This window comes from Danio rerio, chromosome 17 (genome assembly GCF_049306965.1).
Source record: "Danio rerio strain Tuebingen ecotype United States chromosome 17, GRCz12tu, whole genome shotgun sequence".
Lineage (NCBI taxonomy): Eukaryota > Metazoa > Chordata > Actinopteri > Cypriniformes > Danionidae > Danio > Danio rerio.
Window position 1 is genome coordinate 45,498,050 of NC_133192.1, and position 23,721 is coordinate 45,521,770.

Here is a 23,721-nt window from a genome sequence, read left to right on the forward strand (position 1 = left end):
TTCAGGGCTTGTCAGGATGTGTTTTTGCTAATTTAAGGACGGGAAATCTGCCTTGCGCCAAGGCGCATGGTCTAAAAGGGTTGAGTTTATTTTCTTAATGAGTTATAGGTGTGTTTTGAGAATAAACCAATTAGAGTCTCATCTCCCATTCCCTTTAAGAGTCAGCTGCGTCGCGCCAAGAGCGCATTCGCTATTTACAGGACGCAAAGTAAGTCTAAGTGGAAAAAATGAGCATTTCACAAGCAAACAGTTAACAGTTTTTTAACAGAAAACTGTTAAACAGAGCATCTAATGCGTGAGAATGAGAGATAAATCATCTACTTTCACTTTCGCTCTTGGATAGGGAAACCTTTACGCACAGACATCAATTAGCCTATAAATAATTAATTTCGTTTGTTAAGCGCAAAGATTTGTTTCAAAACTATTTCTAAATTCAGTTCTAATTTCTAGCAAACGAATAAATGAACAATAAAGACCAAGTGTGGTCAAAATACTGAGTTATTTCCAAATACACCTGCCATGCCACATATGGTCTTAAACCAGACAGGTGGGCAATTCTAAGCTTGTTTTTAATAAAACAAATATAGATATGGATATTAAATAATACTGCTAATAATAATATTATACAAAAGCAAATTGTTATGAATGAACTGAAAAAGCCTCCCGAGATGAAAAAGACATAAAAGCAGTGGTTTTTCATATTTATGTAGGCTAGAAAATAATATGTTTTGTAATATTTTAATCCTTTATATTTATATCCTATATCTATTCTTATTATATCCTATATATATCCTTAATATTTAATTTTTTTTTATGAGTAAAAATATTTGCCTATTGCTCTCTTGTGCGTATTAAGCAGTGCGTAAGCGAGGTGAAACTCTGCGCCGGAGTTTAGACCGGGTTAGTTTTGGTCTAATGAAAAATCTATTATAGTTTCTCAAATAGCAACGCGCCAGCGATCCGCCTCAGAACGCCTTCCTTTTTAGACCAGAACGCCTAGGGGCGCACAAATGAGCGCTAATGCATTTGCTATTAAAACAGCGTAGAGCAACGCCTCGAGAGGTAAACGGATCAATTCTTTTTCCAGCTCTAAACGCATATGATTGGCCTCTGCCAATGTGACGAAGACTTGAAATTAATGATACTACCTGCACAAATGTGTGCACGCGCGGATGAACGAATCACTCCCTCAGAGGACTCATAGCTCCCGAGTCATATTGAAGATTTGTTCAAAATGAACGAATCGTTCATGAACGACCCATCACTAGGGTACACCACCACCACACCACAGCAATTCCGCAACAGCGCACCCCAATTCTGGAGGAAGAAAAAACACAAGATAAAACCAGTACAAAATACAAACACACGCACACAAACACACTTTGGGAATACACTTAAAACAAGCACTCACAGCTTGGCTTATGACCAATCAATAAAACAGGGCAAACTATTGTCTTGTATCCAAGCATTTGAAAAAAAAAGTGTTAGAAGTTTTGTAAAAATCTGCAATTTTGTTAATGGTTGTGAATTTTGTGTCTAGACTTTTAAAAATTGATGTTAGGAGTTTAAAATTTGGACTAAAATGTTTGTTTAGGTCAGGTTGGATTTTGGGTCAAAATAAATAGATGTTAAGATCGAGATTGGTCATCCGGCAAATGGAAGAGTGACATACTTTATAATTTCTCTAAACCGCTGATTTTCATTCTAACGAAAAGTTGCATTTGTTAATTAACCCTGATTTTGACTGCCCATCAAATTGATCACACCTAGAAAGTAATAGAGTGTATTTGGCAATGAGGAATGACAGTGATGCATTCCTCTTCTTTACTTGTTTGATTTTTTTTCATATTTTAAAAAGCTTCACATGTTTGTTTTTGATCAAGGCAGTTTAGAATTAAATATTACTGTCAGATTCTATACAAAATCAAACATGTTATGGTACACTTTACATACCTGAAACTTGCCTACAGCACTTATTTATTGTTCCTCATATAGTTGTGTAAATTGCTTTCTTGTCCTCATTTATAAGTCTCTTTGGATAAAAGCGTCTGCTAAATGACTAAATTTTAATGTAAGGTAAATGTATAACAGTACAATATTTAAAATCCAACTTTTCTCAAATAACAAATTGAATTATCCTCATTCAGTTAGGAAAATATGTGCAAGCTAGCACTTTGTCTTAGTCAAGCACAACCAGCAAGTGATTTATGGCCTCCAGACATGGCCAAGAACAATTATGGATCATTAGCATATTATTACTTTTCTAGACTGACCACAGAGGCATCACATGTAAAGATAACAAATTTGGACCTCATAAAATAATTGCAGATTTATTCACAGTTCTGGTTTTTGTCTCACACTGTAAAACTGTATAGGGGTGACGCCTCACAGCAAGATGGTTGCTGGTTCAAACCTCGGCTCGGCTCAGTTGGCGTTTCTGTGTGGAGTTTGCATGTTCTCCCTGCATTTGCATGGGTTTCCTCCTGGTGCTCCGGTTTCCCCCACAGTCCAAAGACATGCAGTAAAGGTAAATTGGGTAGGCTAAATTGTCCGTAGGGTATGAGTGTGATGTTTCCCAGGGATGGGTTGCGAAGGAAGGGCAACCGCTGCGTAAAAAATGTGCTTGATAAGTTGGCCGTTTATTCCGCTGTGGTGACCCCGGATTAATAAAGGGACTAAGCCAAAAAGAAAATTAATTAACTAATAAATGAAAGAGTGTAAGTGCTACACGATTTATACCCATAAAAGGATGGACTGTGAGGAGATCTGTTAAAGTTGCATCATCTGTTGTATCAAAAACTGTTAAACCTTTTTTTCCTGGCAATCCATACTCAGTAAAAAAATCCTTAGCAACTTTTAATAATCTAATTATAAATATGTTTACCAAGCCAGACTGAATTATAACCACAATTTTAAATAATAATAAAAAAAACAATAGCCTAAATATTTTCTTGATTTGTTGTAATAAAGCACTATTGTTGTGGAAAGTTGCACTGGATCTCGTCAAACATCTTCTAAGTTTCAAAAAAGAGGCTGAGGTCTTCGAAGTTGTCAAGTTGAAGCAGTTTATTGTTACAGCAGAGTTGGTCGATCGATCTCTCTCCTACAAATGTTCCAAAACCCACAGTTTATATACATGTTTTTCCTATAGTCATCATGAAACAGTGGTGTAGCATGAGCATCACGTTATTTCCAGGCTCCAATAGGATTCTAGCCTTTATATTGATGGCTGTATGTTTTTCTGTTTTTGCACATCTTAAAGGTCATATTTCAACACTTTTTAAATGATTCTCCCTATGCATGCTTTTGCCATGCAGGTTGAGCAAAGTTGTTTTTAAGTTGTTTTTGTCATGGTCAATACATCAATACATGTTGCATATGCTGTCTGAATGGTCTTACTTCACCGCTGTTTACTTCTGTGTGTTTTGCTCTGCATCACTTGAATGTATTTCTATATGTTTTAACAGTGTATTTTAATAGTGGCAGATTATACAGTGATTATATAGTGATTACATAATAAAAGTTCCTCTATAATTCTCCTAAATAAATCCCCCCTTAAGGACTTAATCAAAAAAGTCCTTTTCCTAAATCCCTCGCTGAAGTGCAACTTAAGAATCCAACACTTGCAAAGTCTTAACATACTTGTGCAACCAAAAAGTTGCCCATCTACATCCTTATCAATTGTCAGCATCCTTCCGCCGCACTTCAGAGGAGAAACAGAACCAAACATCTCCCTCTACTTTTGACTTTAGAAGGAGTAAAAGATCCCGCTCTCCCTAACTGAATACTTCCTTTTTGGGGAGTTCAACACACAATAATCATTAGTCAGGTTAAAAACATATGCTTGTCAGCCTTGCTCACAGTTGTGGGTATACATCATATATACTTGATTAATCATCATTTCATATAAATCATATAGTTGTAGAATATTCTCGGCGCCTGTAAAAGAGCCATGATGTTTTATCCCACGTCGCCAGGGGTACTTCTGAGTACTGTCTGGTGTTGGAGCAGACAGTGGGTTTTTAAACCGCCAGTAGAGTCTGCTCTTCTGCATCTCTTGCCATTGGATACCAAGGTGTCCCTTGACCATAATCATCTTCCCTCTTTCCCCGTGTGCATCTGATATGAGCTCCGGCAGCTTCGATGAACTCCTAAATACATACAGAAATGTATACTAGTAAATAGGGCTTAAATAATCACACAATTTTTCAGTTTTTAGTCCACTCTGTTAGTTTTTTTTTTTTCTTTTTTTTCTTGTATTATGGATTGTGCCTTGCTTAAAACTCTCATCCATTAAAAATTAGTAAAATGTTAGAAGTCCAAAAAAAAATTAAAAGACAAAAAAGAAATTTAAAGTAGAAATTGTTTTTAAAACTCATCCAACTGTTCCAAATCTAGCCCAAAGACTTCATAGACATGGTCTCTGCAGTCATGCACAATTCCATTCACTTGCACATTGGTTATCTGCTTGACAGCAGCTTTAACCAGCATCAATCTGAGAAAAGGCACAACACAACAAAAGAGAAGGACAAAAACAAGTAGAGCAATTCCTATGAATATTCCAATCTTGATTATCCATTGTCTCCATGATCCAAATACAGAAGCAAACCAGTCACTTAAGTTCTTATCCGCTCCAGCATTTTCTTTTACTTCTTTTCTCAGGTTTTCCAATTTCCGCATAGCTTCCATGAAAGATCCACCTGGGGCAGTATTATTTAGGATATAGGTGCAGCAAATGGTGCACTGTTTTGACAAGCAATTTTACTTGTCAGAGCCAATTGTTCTCCTAATGCTGTTAGGGCATCATTTGTGTAATTTATAAATCTTTGTTGGTTGTAAACGTAGTTAGCCCATTCTTAAAATTTTCCCATTGCAATTATACACACTACTATAACCCCAAGTCCTGCTTTTACTATATCTCTTACTTTAAACGTATCTGGTATTCCACTAGGTTGGCCAATTGTATCTATGTAAACTTCTGAGTCAGGTGTATATTGTCTCTTAACTTTATGCTTATAATTCTGCTGCTTTCAATGCTTTGGTCTTTCTAGGTCATCTTACTCTTTAACCCAATCATTTATCACTTTCTGTATTAGTTTAACTCTAGTGCAAATTCCTTTCCAATTTAAAGGAAGTGTGGGGCGTAATATTCCTCTTCCGCAGATCCAGTAATAGTTAGCTACCTGTTCATCTTGTTGTATTAAGGGAAATCGTTTTGGAAATTTAACATTTTGTTCAGTACAATTACCAAATGTACGATTAACCGCCTTATTATTTTTCCGAATAATTGCACCTTCTGAAACTGGCAACATTATACTCTTTATTGTAGCTGTAGCCATTTGGAAGGTTTGCATATAAGCATTTCCTTTTTTCCTACATTTCGTTATTCAAATGCCAAATTATTGCACAATTTCCTTTAAATTTTCCTACATTTTCTAATCCTCTTGTTTGATTATAACATTCATATTCTAATTTCTTATTTATCACTTATTTTGTGGGGATCTCTCTTACTGCTGGTTGAACTCTGATGTTCATTTCTTTACAGTGTTTTTTCAACCTATCATTGTTTTCTAATGTAAATTTGAAGTTTCCTATAGTATCAAGACATCAAGCCTGGCAAAACAGTGAGTCACTGTATGGTATATTGCAGTTATTTTCCTGAATTTTGCACAATGTCTAAAATCATAAAGATTTACAAGCACTATAAGCTTTATAGAGGCTATTATAAACATATTAGACAATTGGATATTTGTAATTTTCCAACTGTGTATTTGTACCAGCAATACCAATCACTGTTTTTAGTTTCTTCTAAGAACTGATCATCTGAGATCTGGTCAGTCAATTTCTACATAAATCGCATATGTATCAGTTTGATTCATGCATATCCTCTGGGTCGGCATTTTTCTTTAGATGATTGTTCTTTATCTTCATTTTGTTGTGGGATATTTGCCTCTTTCCAAAAAATTAAGAAGACAATTGTTTGATACTCTTGCCCAAATCTGTCAGATTGGAATAATCCTTTACCTTTGGAGAAGTTACCTCTAGGCTTTCACTCATCTTTATTTGCATCATCAGCAGCAGCAACAGCAGCAGGAAGATCTTCCAAAACAGTTTCCTTCTGTCGTTCCCTGTTCTGTTCCTGTAAATAAATAACTTCATACATGGCAGTTAGTTTTTCTTATTCGACAGAAATTCTTATGTGCCATTAGCAGTTCCATGCAGTGTTCCTGTTTCTGTTAGTTTACATAAAAACTCATTAAAGCATCAGTTTACACATCAGTCCAGTTTACCAATCCAAACTCAATCAGGTTTACCATTTTTTACGTTTTTCAAAAAAGTTATGGCCTTAATAGATCTTCTTGGTGCCTTTGACCAGTTGTTGTGATTGTGCTTGATAAACTTCACTCTAGCCTTTGATTCATTCTTAATTAACAGTACTTTTTTAACTGTTTTATTTATTTATTTGATTATTTATTTAATCACTTATTTACTTATTTAGCTATTTTTAAATTACTTTAATTACTCAAAATTTATTAATGCACAATAATTATTTGAAATTATTTCTGATGATAGTCCAAATCTAAGAATGGATGTTTTTATTCATGAGAAATATAGTTAATCATCACAACCAGATTTTAATCCCAACCTGTTAAGTAGTACAAACATGTATTTCTTGCCTTGTACTCGTTTTAATATAACCTCAAACCCTCATTACTAAATGCTTAAAAATCACTTCAGGTACTGCTCGCTGTTCCTTCCCTCACATTATATTTAGCATAGATGTCACATGGACAAAACTCACTAAGCACTGCATTCGACTGATACCAATCTCCTTGCTGTTTAAGTTTTCCTAATACTTCACCCTTGATCAAATTCATGTGCATCGACAATAAGTATACTTGGAGATGCTGTTGGCACAACAATTAGTCTTTTATGTATATAGGCTATTTCCCCCCTTTCATGCTAGATTGTTCACAGAGACTTTTTTTGTTGTTTAATTTTCACAATTTTCTTCAATTGAGATTGTAGCTTTATAAGCACTATAGATGACTTGCTACCTCATATTCTGTCACTTGTTTAACTTTCAAACCTGTATTGTTTCCTTTAATGATAAACTAATTTTTCTTTTATCATCTCAAATGCCTTCATTGAATCTGTGTTTCCTGTTAATTTAGGGCCTTATTTTTGCAGTCTTTCCTGTTTCATAAATTTTCTTTAGTGCAGTTTGTTGTAAAATTCTCTGTTCCATCAATGCTAAATTTCAGTCATCCCTAAAAGTCATCATGTTTTCTGTTAATTTAATTGAGCTAGAGCTATAAGGAGCTGCTGATATTCAAATCAACTATATAGTGTAACTATAGTGTAATAGTGTAAATATAGTGTAACACACTACTGTTCATCATAAGATCTTCAGACTCTGTGTATGTATAATTTTCAGCAGCAAATGAAAATACTAATAGGTACCTATCCTCTTTTGCTAATTACCTAAACTTGGCTGAACAGAAACTAATTATCAACAATATTTGACATCAGGAGGAACATTTGTTCATAAAATGTAGGAACTTCAGTTGACAAATTTGTCTCTCATTAATTTTTCTTATATCTTCTGCTTTTTACCTGCTTTGATGCAGCATAATTATAGTATTTATTCAATTTAAATTCAAATCCTAATAATTACATACACTGTCATACCTGAATTGAAATATAATCTAAATAGAAATATCCAACGACCTATGTGTTGCATATTATAATCACTAGGTGTTAATACTCCCACTCTTAATAAAACTTCAATTTTGTTTTTTATACCTATTTTAGCTTTTTTCTTCTTTTCTCTGCAGATGTGCATTTAGTTTAATTTTAACCCTCACTGTACTGGTTAATTTTCTCTTTCTAAATCCAAGTCCTGCAATGATAATAATTCTTTAAGTATTAACTGTACTTCTTCAAATCTTTTTGAACTATTTGTTCATTTGAATGTTGCATTTATTTATTTTTCTCTAAACTTCTCTCTATTAATATTTACTTTCGAAGGCAACCCATCTACTTGATTGTATACACATCTTTCATGTAATTTTTGTAAATTAACTGAAAAATCATTTAATGTTTTTGTTCTGTTTTGCTTTACTCTTTAGTCCTCAAATTTAGTTTCCATTTTTTACTTGTATGGATATATGAAACAAAATCTATTACATTAAACCCTTTTTTCCCCAAATCATATTTTACTACACTTAGAGCTTTTCACTGTTGACCTATTTTCTTGTGCCGTTCTTTTTCCTTCAATTTCTTCCTGGTAATAATTTTCTAAGTCTAAATCTCTTTTAAAACTATAAATTTGCATAGACAAATTCTTCTTTTTACTAGCCCTGCTTCAGAAATGTTTTAACTCAATCTATTTTCCCATTATCAATTGTCTTAATTACATCTTCTATCTGTTTTCATTAATAGATATTATATTTTTATTTCATAATCCTTATTTAATTCAAACTTCTTTTACTAAATGTAAAGTCCTATTTTATAAAATAACTTTCTAACTAATCAATTGACAGGAGTCTGATTTGATACAAGAAAGGCTACACTTTTGTTTTAATTTGCAACATACTTGATTTGGATCATATGTCTACTGGGCTTTTGAGATTGAGTTTGCTAGGCCATAGCCAATCTCTCTCCCTCAAACCCCAAGGCAACTGTTCCATAGATGGTGCAGTCTTTCCATTGTTGTATTCAGGAATCCCCACATTTCCTGCTTATTTAAGGAGTTAAAGTGTTGAGCATTTCTCCTCCCTCTTGGTGCTGGCTTCTCTTTCACCCAGCTGATGTTGCTGGAAAGTTTAGCTTTTTTTGATCAGTTCATCAGTCTCTTGTTTCTCCTTCTTTAAGTGTCTTTTGAACATATGTCGATGGGTCAAAGTCTCTGTAGCTTTTTTGCACGCAGTGCCTGGCTCACTGCTTTTAGTTCATGTGATAAGAGTCCACAGTCAACAAGTTGCTCCTTGTGTTTCTCAAAACACCTTAATCTATTTCCCAATGCCTTCAGGGATGTCAGGCAGGCGAAAAGGCTAGGACCCTTCAAAGTCCATCTCCTTGCCCCTTAATTTAATATAACAATTTGCTTAGTTAATAATCTAAGCATTTTTCCACTTTCCCAATTTTCCTTCATCAAATAAAGACTCCTCTCATCTATGTTCTTCTATTTGCTGTCCAATAGTTAATTCTTCTTAATATTTATTACTAAGTCTACTTTATCTTTTTAAATTTTCTGTTTCTTTATTTTTCTTCTAATTCCTTTCTTTAGCTTCAGCTTGTGTTTTTTTCCCCTAATCTATTCTAGTGTTTTCCCACTAGTTGGCCTTTCTTTACATTGTTTGAATTTCTCTAACATTTTCTAAATCTGTTTCAATTCTATAGTACATTTTCTCACTCTTTTTTACACACTCATCTCTTTAGTTTTAACCTTTCCCTACTTGCTTTTCATCCATTTTAAGTTCTTTTGCTACTTCCATAATTTCCCTCTGTATTGGTCATTGACCCATTGTCCTCTCTCTCTGTCTCTCTCTCTCTCTCTCTCTCTCACACACGCACAGCTTACATCAAATGTTCCTTCCTTTTGCCATTATTTTCTGTTCTGTTCTCTCTTAGATGAGTATCTTATATATATTTATATATATATATTATATATATTTTTTTTTAAATCCTAATTCTAATATTTTCTATGATGTGTTATTCCCCTCTGTTCCTAAATGTTTACTTTTTTAATTATTACTTTATTCTTTTATATAACACATAATCTTCTTCCAAATTGTATTTACTTTATCCTATTTATCTTATACTATTTTGCAATATACACTTTTACACCTCACTAATATTAAATCAGATGCTATTATTCCCTAAATTAAATTATATTCTAAGAACTTAAATTATGATCTCTTTGTATGCACATGTCAACTTATGTTATATACTTCTCCTTAATTTACTATAATTTTTTATATCTTTCTATTTGAACTAAATTTATTTATTTCCTAAATATTATAATCTCTTCCTTAAACTGTATCAATCTCTTCTATATTTTTCCAATATATATCATATACCTCTTCTATATATATATACCTCTTCTATATCACACAATACCTGCAGTCCAATATTATATTATATATATAATATTATAATATTATAATCTACAATAATGATTATTTTATTTCACTATTTATCACAATTAAACTACTAAACACAAACAGTTAAACACACTCTCACATTCTAGTCCTTCACATTTAGAGGACTCATTCACTCAACATTTGTCCCTTTATATCTACAGGGCTCATTCAGTCATTCATTCCTCTCAGTGTAACACAGAGAGCGTCCATCTCTGCCATGCTCTATTTAAGGGATGGTGCAGGAGGGCGGCTTTGCTTGTCCACTAATATGGAATTTTACACAACCATTCACACAAACACAGACACACACAACACTAAAGCAATAACCACACAAATTTCCTTGTGCACATCTCTATAATCCAATCTGCTTTTAATCTCTTAACTGTCACCACACATTCAGAATTCACTCTTGAAATCTAAATCTGTTCTATGTATGTCATCATTAAATAACTTCCCAAATCTGAGTAACAGTTACTAGTTAACGTCTGTCGCTATCAAGGCCTCTTAACAAACAGACACAGATCATTTGCATGCAAACTATTCTTTTTTAATCTGGAATCTAAGCCTTCCTTCATTACTTTTATTTATTTTAATTTGGGGGAACAGTTGAAGTGTCTTTATCATCGCAAGCAGGTCCTGGGAGACAAACCAAACTTTTTTTTACATGCAAAACTGCTTTTCTTAATTGTTGTGGCCACTTTGTTTGCTTTGTCCCTCCAGCACAGCATGTGCAGTTTTTATTAATTCTGTAATCAATTCATATTTTTATCTATATTTTATTCTCTTAATAATAATACTTACTTTCTCTCACACTACACCTCAGAAATTTCTCTCTAACACTCAACATCCTTAAGCACACACCCTACTCATGCTTTAAATTCAATTCTCTCATCACATGCATCCTCATTCACAGATTTCGCATTATATGCTTTCTTATTCAATCCTCTTTTCTAGGAATTGTAAGAAAAAATTTCCCCATTCACTTTGGTCCAGACCACCACATAAAACACAACATATAGACTAACAAGACTTACACAGGCCAGTTCACTGAGATCCAGCCCTCCCTATAGGTGCTTTTGGAATCAGATTAAAGGCCTCCTCCCAATTTCCCTGCCCCTATCGGGAGAGTCTTACTCAATCCACAGGCGGGTACAGAGACGCGGAGCGCTCCTTTTCTCTGATAACACCAATAAAGAGCGATCCCTAGCGCTGCCTCCGCGCGTTCTGCTCACGCCTCTCGCGTAGCAATTCATGCATGTACCTCTCTTTCATACGCATATAATTTACAGCCCTTTGTTAGTATATAATACAAAGCTATTAGTAAGTGCATAATTTACAGCCATTTGTTAGTACAATCACATACCTTGACAACCTGGAAGACCTCTTTTTCTTATAAATAGTTCACTTCACTATACTTTTATTACTTTATCACTTACTTTATCATTTTTTAATAAATGTAGTCAATTCAAAGGTTCTTTTTAATGGTGAGGTATTTTTTAAAAAGTCAAGTTCAGGCGTCTGGTCTACCCCACAGTACACTCATCAGAGAACCAAAATAAAGCAAAAATTTGCTCACCTTTTTTTTAATCTGCGCGCTTTTTGGTCTCTGCGTGGGTGTCTGCCAAGGATCGGCCCTATTGACACCTTCTTTCGACCACCCTCAATCCAGCCCCACGTTGGGCGCCAAATTATGTTGTGGAAAGTTGCACTGGATCTCGTCAAACATCTTCTAAGTTTCAAAAAAGAGGCTGAGGTCTTCGAAGTTGTCAAGTTGAAGCAGTTTATTGTTACAGCAGAGTTGGTCGATCGATCTCTCTCCTACAAATGTTCCAAAACCCACAGTTTATATACATGTTTTTCCTATAGTCATCATGAAACAGTGGTGTAGCATGAGCATCACGTTATTTCCAGGCTCCAATAGGATTCTAGCCTTTATATTGATGGCTGTATGTTTTTCTGTTTTTGCACATCTTAAAGGTCATATTTCAACACTTTTTAAATGATTCTCCCTATGCATGCTTTTGCCATGCAGGTTGAGCAAAGTTGTTTTTAAGTTGTTTTTGTCATGGTCAATACATCAATACATGTTGCATATGCTGTCTGAATGGTCTTACTTCACCGCTGTTTACTTCTGTGTGTTTTGCTCTGCATCACTTGAATGTATTTCTATATGTTTTAACAGTGTATTTTAATAGTGGCAGATTATACAGTGATTATATAGTGATTACATAATAAAAGTTCCTCTATAATTCTCCTAAACTATCACCTCACAGCAAGAAGGTCACTGGTTTAGGTCTCGGCTGGGCCAGTTGCCGTTTAATTGTGGAGTTTGCATGTTCTCCCCATGTTAGCGTGGGTTTCCTACAGGTACTCCAGTTTTCCCCACAGTCATGTGCTATTGGTGAATTAAATAAGCTAAATTGTCCATAATGTATGAGCGTGTGTGTGTGTGAATGAGAGTGAATTGTTTCCCAATACTGGGTTGCAGCTGGAACGACATCCTCCGCATAAAATGCTGAGCACGCAATGGCATTGTTTTTGTTTATTACACACTCCCATTTAAATTTGGTAATAGCCACACATCATTTAAAAAAAAAAGTTCAACAGTGATGTTTCTTTCTTTTTGCTCTGGTGACAGAGAGTGTTAGAAACTTGGGTTGACCTGGTGTCATTATCTCAGTTACATAAACTACAAGAAGCTATCACAATCATTAGCTTACAATTAAATCAGTTGCAATTGAATTCCTCAATGAAACTGGTAAATGCTCAGTGCATTTCCTTGCAAGAAGAATGTGCAAAGAGTTTGCAACTAAAAGGCTACAAGGTCAGAAGACATTGTAGGTGGTCCCAAGTCTTAAAGAGACAACATTTCTTTTGAATAAATCCATCTAGAGGTATAGTTTGTCTTGTTAATACAATTTCACAAAGGTTCTCTTTTACTCTATTATACACCCTAACCTCCCGTTGTCCCTCATAAATCTAATATGGAAGAAACAGCAGTTCAATGACTGACTGCTGGGGGCTAGCTCCAAAACAGAGCAAATTTCTATTGACTACAATTTTGAAAACTTTATGGCAGAAAATGATGTTTACAGCCTGGCACAAATAAAAAAATGGTTTTGGTGCATATTAAGCTAATATTACCCTTCATGTCAACTGTGAGGGACTGAATTGTTTTCATACATCATATATTTAATTTATAATAAGCCTCAAAATTCTGCATGATTAGGGGCATGGTCACTGGAGTGACAGGTCTCTGCTGATTGCTAAACACAGCAAATATATTGTATTTCTGCTCTTGTTTTATGTGACTATGTCTATTTCATTTTAAGACCATGTCTTCCAATTATGTTTAGATTTTTGACCAATATACTTGCATTTACTAAGAGACTGTATTTGAAGTATTTGAAAGTAATTAGCATTGTTTTCCTGTAGAAAACATCATACGAACAATGCTGTGTGGCTCTATGCATTGTTTAAAGAACAAACTCAGAAAATACATAATCGAAATAATATACAACCAAGCAAATGTGATAATTAAATGAAATGTTTAGCATTCCACCCATAAAAAAAATAATAATAATAAAAATAAATAAATCTTAAACTCTGCCCACACTTAACCTCTTTGGCCATTTTTGGTTTCCCAGACAAGTTGGTTGGCCTCATTTCCATTTATTTTCATTGTTGTATCCATATTTTGTATTTGATATGGAGTCTATATTCCTAGCATACCCCAGAAAGCATGTTGTTTTCCAATACACCTGAATGTCTGAACAAAAGTGATTTTAAAAGTATCTGTGCTTCTTTCTTTGCAGTTGGCATTAGGGCTGTAAGATCAGTTAACACATTGTCACTCTCAACTTGTCACATATTGACACTTGGTTAGGACCCATTTTAATAAATCTTTGAAGCTCAGGATACCCATCTGGCATCATTTTACAATGTCTGGGGTCTCCTCCTGCTTTAAATGACATTTTTTTAAACCACATTTTCAGATTTAATTACATTTTCAGCCTGTTTTTTATTTATTTATTTATTTATTTATTTTTATCTTTTTTTTTTTTTTTGCTTTCGTTTTACCTGGTTTAATGGAACCATTTACTTAATGGGGTTTACTTGTTATCAAGTGGTTAGAAAGCAGTTCACTTCTTTACTCAATTGGGATTTTGGTAATCATTTAGCTCATGCTTTTTTTCAAAGCAAATTACACGAGCAAAGCATCAAGTAATTCGACATAAAGAAGCAATACTTAGCCTACATTAGGTGAAGTTTATAACATTTTGCTGACAATGTTAGAATACAAACTAGAAGATAAGTTTTTAATGAAAGAGTGATTTATATAGTGTAGTGTTGATCATTCTAATTACACCTTGCCAGAGAAACAAATCCTTGTCAACTGGACACACCTCATTGATGCTAAACACTACCACCTGCATTGCGTCGATTCAATTATATTTATTCATTCATGAAATTTCTTTTCTGCTTAGTTGGTTGATTTCTTTAAACTTATCTAGCATATGTTTTAAGCAGCAGATGCCCTTCCAGCCCTTTCTATCACTGGGAAGCACTCACACACACACACACACACACACACACACACACAATTAAACCTACCCAATTGATCTACACCACATGTCTTTTGACTTGTGGGGAAAACCAGACCAGGAGGAAACCTACACAAACACGGGAGAACATGCAAACTCCACACAGAAATGCCAACTGACCCAACTGAGGCTCAAACCAGCGAGATACCCACTGCACCCCTGTGTCACCCTTATTTCAATATAATTCAATTCATGTTTATTTATATAGCTTTTTTACAACGTAGATTGTGTTAAAGCAGCTTAACAAAAGTTCTAGTACATTGAAACCATGTTAGTCCAGTTTTCAGAGATTAAGTTCAGTTTAGTGCAGTTCAGTGTGGTTTAAATTTTACTGCTAAAAGTCCAAACCCTGAGAGCAAATCTATCAATGTGCAGCTCCACAAGTCCCAAACCAAGCAAGCCAATGGGGACAGTGGTGAGGAACAATATTCACAAATTGACAAAAGTAAAGGAAAAAAAAAAACCTAGAGAGAAATCTGGCTCAGTTGGGCGCGACCATTTCTCCTCTGGCCAAATTTCCTGTGCGGAGCTGCAGTCTTGGCACCTGAGGCTGGAAAACACTGGACATTCACCATGGAGAACTGCAGGTGTGCAACTCTCTCCCAAGAGGGCAACATCAAAGGCAATAGCCAAGCAACTCTTCCTTCTCTGCAGCTGGATAGGCATCCCCTTGGAGATCTTGACTGACCATGGTATCCCATTTATGTCCTGACAGATAGTGGACCTCTGCTTCCTCCTCAAGGTAAAATAACTACGGACATTGGTTTACCACCCACAGATAGACGGCTAGGTAGAGTGATTTGTTCAAATCCTAAAGAGGATGCTTTGTCAGGTAATGCCAGAGGATGGGCGAGACTGGGACCTAATGATCTCATACGTGCTCTTTGGCATCCGTGAAGTGCCACAAGCTTCTACCAATTTCACCCCATTCAAACTCCTGTTCAGCCACCAGTCCCGAGGTTTCCTTGATGTTGCTTAACAGGCATGGAAACAGGACCCATTCCAGACTGGATGATGAAAGAGTATATACGGTACATGAGACAGTGGATTGACAGAGTAATGCTCCTGGTAAGAGAACATCTCTCCGAAGGTGCTAGTCTTGGTCTTAACAACAACATTAAAGTTTCTAGCCACCTGGAAAGGACCCTACCTGATTGACGAGAGAGTTGGGCCGATCAACAGCTGGGACAAAGACAGGGGAAACAGTTATACCTCAACAATCTAATAAAAAAAAACTGGATTCCACCATCTGAAGAGCTGGCCAGCTTCGTGGAAGATGGAGGACCCATAGTCTATGTTGGTGAACAACTGTCCTCCTTACAGAACACAGAGCTCCGAGCCCTGGTTAGACAGTTCAAGGATGTGTATGAACACAGGCAGACCTCAGTCATCCAGCACGCCATCATAACATCTCCTGGAGTCGTTGTTTGGCAGAGGCTTTACCAGACGCTCTGGGTACCAGGGGTACCAAAAGTTTGCCGGCTGGTTAAACAGGAGAAAGTGGAGAAGATGCTGAATTTGGGGGAAATTGAACCATCCCGTAGATTTGGATTTAAAAATAATTACTCAACCGAATCTGCTAATTGTTGTCTTATATAGAATATGAAATCCAAACTTGACTGAGGTGGAGTAATAGGAACATTTTTCTTAGATTTAAAAAGGGCATTTGACACAGTAAATCATAAGGTACTCCTTTCAAAGCTCACTCTTTTTACACTTTATCAGAGGCGATTATGTGGATAACTTAATATCGAACTAATAGGAAACAATGTGTGCGCCTTGGTAATAGTCTATCAATATACAGAATGCGTAATTGTGGATTTCCTCAAGGATCCATCTTGGGCCCTATCCTGTTTAGTCTGTATATAAATGACCTCCCACACGTCTGTCCTACTATTAATATCCAGATGTATGCTGATGACACAGTTCTATATGTGCATGCGAAAAACAAACAACTGGCAGCAAATTATTTAATTGAGGCATTAGTTCATTTATCTGATTGGTTGTGTGAATCACATCTTAATTTAAATTCAAGTAAAACGGTTTGTATGTTTTTCTCACAATCATTGACAGTTACCCATCATCCTAATGTATTTGTTAAAGGAGAAAAGCTTAGGGTTGTCTCTGATTTTAAATATTTAGCTCTAATTTTAGATTTTCAATTAACATTCCAAAAGCATGCCAAGAAGGTTATTAAAATTGTTACACTTAATCTGGCCAACTTCAGGCATATACAACCTTACTTGACTAATGAAGCAGCAAAACTTTATGCACTCCATGATTTTTTCTCATATTGCATATTGTCTTACAAGTTGGTCACATGCTAGTAAAACAGTTTTAAAATCAGTTGAATCACTTTATAAACAGGTACTTAAAGTATCTGATCAGAAGTCTTTTCGGTATCATCACTGTAATATAATACAAAAACATTATTTATTGAGCTTTGAAATTATTAAATATTTGGCTGATGCTTGTATGATTTTTAAAATGGAAATGCTCTACCTCCATTATGTGAGTTTTTGACACACAACAATAATGGTCAAGCAACACGATCTGTTACCAGGGGAGTCATTTTTGGAACACACTTCCGATTGATTTAAGGGGTGTTACAAATTTTTCTACATTTAAATACAAGTTAAAGAAATGGCTAAAGCAAATCAAGTTTATAATAGTGTGACGGGGTGGCAGGTGGGCGGATGGAGCTAGACCTCCAATCTGACAATATTAATGATTTACCCGGCTACGCCACCTTGGGAATTTCACCCAAAGAATTTAAATACACGCACCACCCATATAAAAAGGCACGCACAAGTTCGTTCCACCAAATTGCAGTCAGAGACATTGGCACGGTACAAAAATAGATTTCTTTATTTTCAAATCTCAAATAAAACCAATATGTCGACATTGACGTGACAGTTTGTAAATTTATGAAGGTGCCCCAGGGCCAGAGCTCGCCAGCGTTAGGGAAAGTGGCCAGGCTATACTTCAGGCAAGTGAAAACCACTACAATCCACTGTGTAAAAAATAAGAGAGCACCCACACGCACAAACCAGCACACAGTGATCACTACACACTGTGAGAAATTCTAAAATGTCCAATAAAATTAGCCTCCCACCCCAGGGAGCTCTGGCTCTGTCACCGGCCTTAAAGTCGGACCACTGGCCTGCAATTAAACAAAAAAAAAAAAAAAAAAAAAAAAGTTTACACAAGTAAATGATTAGATAAACAAATACAAAAATGTAATTAAGTTGATAAATGAAAAAAGAAAAGCAACTAAATTCCACCTTAAAGGGAGGAAACAATTAAATCTTAAACCAAATTACTAAAGAGAAAATAAAATGAAACAATAATAATGAAAATACAACAGCAAAGACTCACACAAACGCACAATGTAAGGAAAAATCAAAACATGCTGGATGAATGTCAAAATAATAAAAATAAACAAATAAATCCAGCCGCACTAGATTTATCCAATAAAAGAAAATGAAACCCAACAAACGAAGATAGATAAATGTACCAACAAGAAAATAAAGTTAAACAGTCCTCGTGTAAACCAAAGACAGAACAACTCAAAAAGATAAACAATTAAGGAAACAAAGACAAAATCTAAGAAAACAGAAAAAAAAACACGGGAAACAAGACAACACTGTAGCCGCACACGGACGCAGAGCGCCCGACGGAGCTCCCCTCGCGGAGTGCCACCCAGCCTAGTCAATCGTCATGATAAAGTCCAAAATCTGCTATAAGCCATTTGCAACTACATGTAAACACCTACCTACTGCTCACCGAAGGGAATCGGGGTTCAATCAGTCACTCAAAAGGCAGATAGCATGTACATTTCAGTCAACAGCCGGCACAGCCAACAAACAGTCGCGCACCTGCATCTGGTTCTCGCAGCTGAGAAAAGCGGACACAGCGTTTCCAAAACGATCGCGACAACCAAAACATGAGACAGACGCTTGCTTACCTTTTCCAGTCCTTACACGCATTCTAGCGTTGGCGATTGCAGCCAAACAATTCAGGCGAAGCAACTTCCAGCCCGATCAACACCCCTCACCGCCCTCAACAGGTGTGGGAAGTGACGAAGCGCGTTCACGGCGCCGCAACTAATCAAGTGACGCATCCCAGGTAGCAAATGCTTCCCTCTTTTTATAGCCCGTATGCCGTATTGTGATAGGACAGAGAAAAGGACCCGTAAATTAATGACACTAGGCAACTAATTACCTCTCCTGCCACAATCGTGTAGTTCTTTTGTCTTGCATTTTAAGAAATTCTTATTACATGTTTTTTTTATTCTTTTGTCATATGTAACTTTACTGTTTTTGTATGTGTGATGATGTGTTTTTTTATTTTAGGTTGCCTTTTAAAATCTGGCAGAGGGCAACAGATGAAAATTAGCACTTGTGGCTAACTCTGGCTTATTTACAGTTTTACTGTTGATTAATGAGCATTGTCCCTGTTAAATAAAATAAATTCTAATTTAAAAAACACCCTTCCCCTTTGCTTCCCGGCCTGCATGGGGCTCCAGCCACATTACAGAGGATGATGGCACCTACCTGTGGTGGTTCATTCGAGGTTTTGGGAGGAACATCTTACCTGTCTGTGGAGGGTGCTACTTGAACAATGGCAGGCTAGACTCACAGCCAATCACCGGAAATGTCATCTTCTGGGCGAAGTACCTAGGATATCACATTGGCCAGGGGCTGATCCAGCCACAGCAGTCCAAAGTTGAAGCACTCCAGAAGATTTTTGGAAGTTGGCGGGTTACTATCCTTGATATTCCCAATTTTTCGTCCATAGGCCTTTTTCATAGGCGGTAGCACACACATCCGGTTGAGCTGTAGTTGCATATCCTTACTTCCGGCCGGAGCAATAGCGTCAGATACGCTATAGTCTTTACTACCTCTTTGCCAACATTTACCATTTACAGCGGCTGTTTATTGTCTTGTGGACCGACATCTATCGCTCCACACTCTAAACGTAATAAAAGATATACGTTTTTCCACAAAAATTGCATTTTTTTTTACGAAGGTGGGTGATAGTACATGCGTCCGCATGGTTTAGGAAAGGCTGTTTACATTTGTGTGAAATGTACCTTTATCATAGCGTATGCTCTTGGTTTTAAACGATTAAGAGATATAAGGGAGCTAACGTATATAATAATAAATGTTTAAACATAATATACATTTGTTAACATCCATACCCGAGCATATATATATATATATATATATATATATATATATATATATATATATATATATATATATATATATATATATATATATATATATATATTTGTGTGTGTGTGTGTGTGTGTGAACAGTTTAAGTCAGAATTATTAGCCCCCTGTTTATTTTTTCCCCAATATCTGTTTTATTAGAATCAGTTTTATTGCCAGGTGTGCTTCACACACATAAGGAATTTGTTTTGGCTACAGAAGCTTCCAGTGTGCATAAAGAAACAAGTGAAAACACAAAATAAATATGAAAAAAAGATGATAAACATTAAACAGAGATGCAGTTAGTGAAGAAATCTGGATGTTGAGTTGTATGTACCGGTTTGTTATAAATGTACAGGTTATAAGGTGCTGTGTACAAATGCGAATAGAGAAAGTATTGAAGTGTATATTGATATAAGGTGCTTTGAACAAGTGCGTATGAGAAAGTATTGCACATATTTATTGCACAGTTGGGAGATATTTAACTGTTCATGAGGTAGATGGCCTGAGGAAAGAAACTGTTCCTCTGTCTTTCCTTAAAGCAGAGCAGATTGTTGTCATTTCTAATTTGTCATTTCATTTTTACTCATTTCTAATAACTGATTTATTTAATCTTTGTCATGATGACAGTAAATAATATTTTACTATTTTTCAAGACGCTTCTATACAGCTTAAAGTGACATTTAAAGGCATTTAAAAAGACATTTAAATGTGTGTGTGTGTGTGTGTGTGTGTGTGTGTGTGTGTGTGTGTGTGTGTGTGTGTGTTCTGTTACACACAGTAATCAACAAGTAGATCTAAAAAGTTTTCAAAATTTTCTTAAGACAAGAATGGATGTATTTTCAATAGTTTTAGGACAACTTTGAGTTCTTCCAGACAGGGTCAAAGGTACAGGGGTGTCCCAGATGTGAAACTCCTTCACTCTTCTGATGGCTCTCTCAACAAGAATTTGAAGGTGTGCTATGGTTTGTGTCTTCTCAGCATGCTGAACTGAGCTGCTGTTTTGAAAGGTGGTATGATGAGTTTGGCCCATCGCTCCACCAGAATGTTTTTTCCTGTCATATTTACAGCTGAGAAACAGGTAAAAATTTAAATATAGTTGCCGACACTTATTGCTACACACACACAGCAGTCAACATTTGAATTTAATCACAACCTTTCATCAAATACGAATCTTAAAAACAATACACTGAATAAAAACATCTAGCCTACAAACAATTCCAGAGGACTAACATTGGCTGCGTTCGAAACAGCAAACTCAATGCTCAATTGCAATATGTACTTACTTAACAAGTGCTAAAACAGTAGGTATTCAATAGCCAAATCTCGTTGAGTATAGATTCAATCCGCCATGTTTACGTTCTCTTTTTCTTCTTCTTCAATGCCCTTTTACTTTTAAGCAGCGATTAAAAGTCCAGTTTACTCAAGTCCCTACGCTCCGCAGATATAGTACTCTATCTAGGCCAACTCACTTACATGACTGACAGGTGCAGCAACACCTGATTTCATCAACAGAACAACAAATATGCCACCTCATCGGATTTTCTTCAGAACAATCAACATGTATTCTATCGTATCTGCACTGAGACGTCGGACAGCAGCTCGACGAATGCGTCTTTGGAGAAGACTATTGATTATTTTACACAGAAATGCAAGTATCAATTACGCCATAATTAGCTGTATTCTTAATTAATTATAACATGTATTAATAAAAAAATTAAGCTGCGGTCAACCTAGAGTTTGATAATGCAAAATGCAAGCTTGAACTTTGCACCGCAGCAACCTGTGAAACTTGACGCATGACCCCGCGTTTCCAGTCTGAAGCATTCGCGTGCATATGAATGGAAGTCTATGGGAGAAAAAGCCAGGTGTGACTGCAGCTTAATGTTGAAGCAGCGTGGGAACTAAACTCTGTTGGCTACAGCCCTCCAGGAACTGAGTTTGACAACATTTAAGCAACTTCCAACATTTATTACAATCACATATCCAGTAAAAAAAAACTACATAAACTAATTCATTAACAAACTCAATCTAAAGCAAAAAATTAAAAATCGTTCAGCACTGATCATCATGTTGTTATAAACCTGTAGTAATAAAAAACTAAACCAAAAAAATTATTTATGAATATTTAAGAAACACTTTATTCTAGAAATACCACTATTAAGTACTTCATTTGATGTTTTCCAGTAAACGTCATTGAGCTTCTGCAAAAATTGACAGAGAGATATTTTAATTTGGCCTTTAAATTTTTGTGGTTCATATACAATATAATACTTACCTTCGAATAAGCTGTAATGTGGCTTTACTTGATAACTTAATTAAATTTTTTTAAGTTTAAAATCATTCTAAAAAAATTGCATATCAAAAGAAGACACACCCATCTAGATATGGTTAGAAACATGTTTGTCAAAAACAGAAACACATCAATTCTCAATAAAAAAGTAAAAATAATTATTAAAAACAAAAAACTCAAATAAAGTCCCCTAGACAGAGAATCCAAAGGATCCAATCTTATTATTATTTACTTTAAAAAAGTTCAAGAAAACAAACATCTCTATTGTCTTCAAGAATTTACAGTTGGAAACAAAGCTCTGAAAGATACTTAGCAACAAATTCACTACCTGGGACCTGATAGTAGAGGTTTGCGAAACCCTGTGATGATTCCTGTGCACGCTAGCTACCTAACTGAGGAGATTGGAATTTAATGTTTTTTGTAAAATTTAATTTTTTGTAAAAAAAACAAAAAAAAAATGTACATTATGGAAATAGGCAATATCCAATGAATAAATATACTTAAATGAAAGTATTGTAAGACGTTATATGAGGGGAGGCTAACTAGCTAACAACGTAGCCTTCAAGTACACAGTTAAAGACAACAACAATACAACTTGATACACAGACTAACAGGGCGAAGCAGTGGCGCAGTAAGTAGTGCTGTCGCCTCACAGCAAGAAGCTCTCTGGGTTGCGGGTTCGAGCCTCGACTCAGTTGGCATTTCTGTGTAGAGTTTGCATGTTCTCCCTGCGTTCGCGTGGGTTTCCTCTGGGTGCTCCGGTTTCCCCCACAGTCCAAAGACATGTGGGACAGGTGAATTGGTATAGGTTAAATTGTCTGTAGTGTATGAGTGTGTGTGTGAATATGTGTGTAAATGTTTCCCAGAGATGGGTTGCAGCTGGAAGGGCAAAAACTTCATTCCGTTCATTCCGCTGTGGCTACCCCAGATAAAGGGACTAAGCCGACAAGAATGAATGAATGAATGACACAGACTTACAAACCCAAAAAAAACATTTGAAAACATTTTACTTACTCGTTGTAACGTACAGTCCGTAGATAAAAATTATGTATTGATTTTATAAAGGGGTCTGAGTGTCTTCTGTGTGGGTTTATGACTCTGGGGGCCTGTTTCAGTAAGGAGGATCAAACAACTCTAAGTTTAAACTTGAAATTTACACAGAGATTAAAAACTCTAGTTTTCGGTTTCAGAACAGCTGATCTCAGTTAGGTCAATCAACTTTGAGTAGACCAACTCAGAGTTAAGCGCGCACTATAAAAAGGCATTATCAATGGAGAGCAGATATTACGATTGACCATGGCAACATCTTAAAAAAAAAAAAAAAAGAGATCACCATTTCTTTCTCCAGTTGAACTTGATGTGCTCATGCAAAGTTTTAGCAAATATAAGCATATACATTTAAAATGAAGCAACCATCAGAGAAACAGAGACAGTTAGCCTGGGAAAACAGCTGCTCAA

At 35.8% G+C, this 23,721-nt stretch overlaps 1 long non-coding RNA gene across 1 annotated transcript; it reads right to left on the minus strand.

The window, feature by feature from the left end:
• Positions 1 to 3,048: 3,048 nt before the first annotated feature.
• On the minus strand, positions 3,049 to 6,378 carry LOC110438912 (uncharacterized). The gene is made up of 2 exons (XR_002457308.3): positions 6,025 to 6,378; positions 3,049 to 4,151 (listed from the first exon to the last, which is right to left on the minus strand). It is a non-coding gene; the product is annotated as an uncharacterized lncRNA (long non-coding RNA).
• Between the last annotated feature and the right edge of the window lie 17,343 nt (positions 6,379 to 23,721).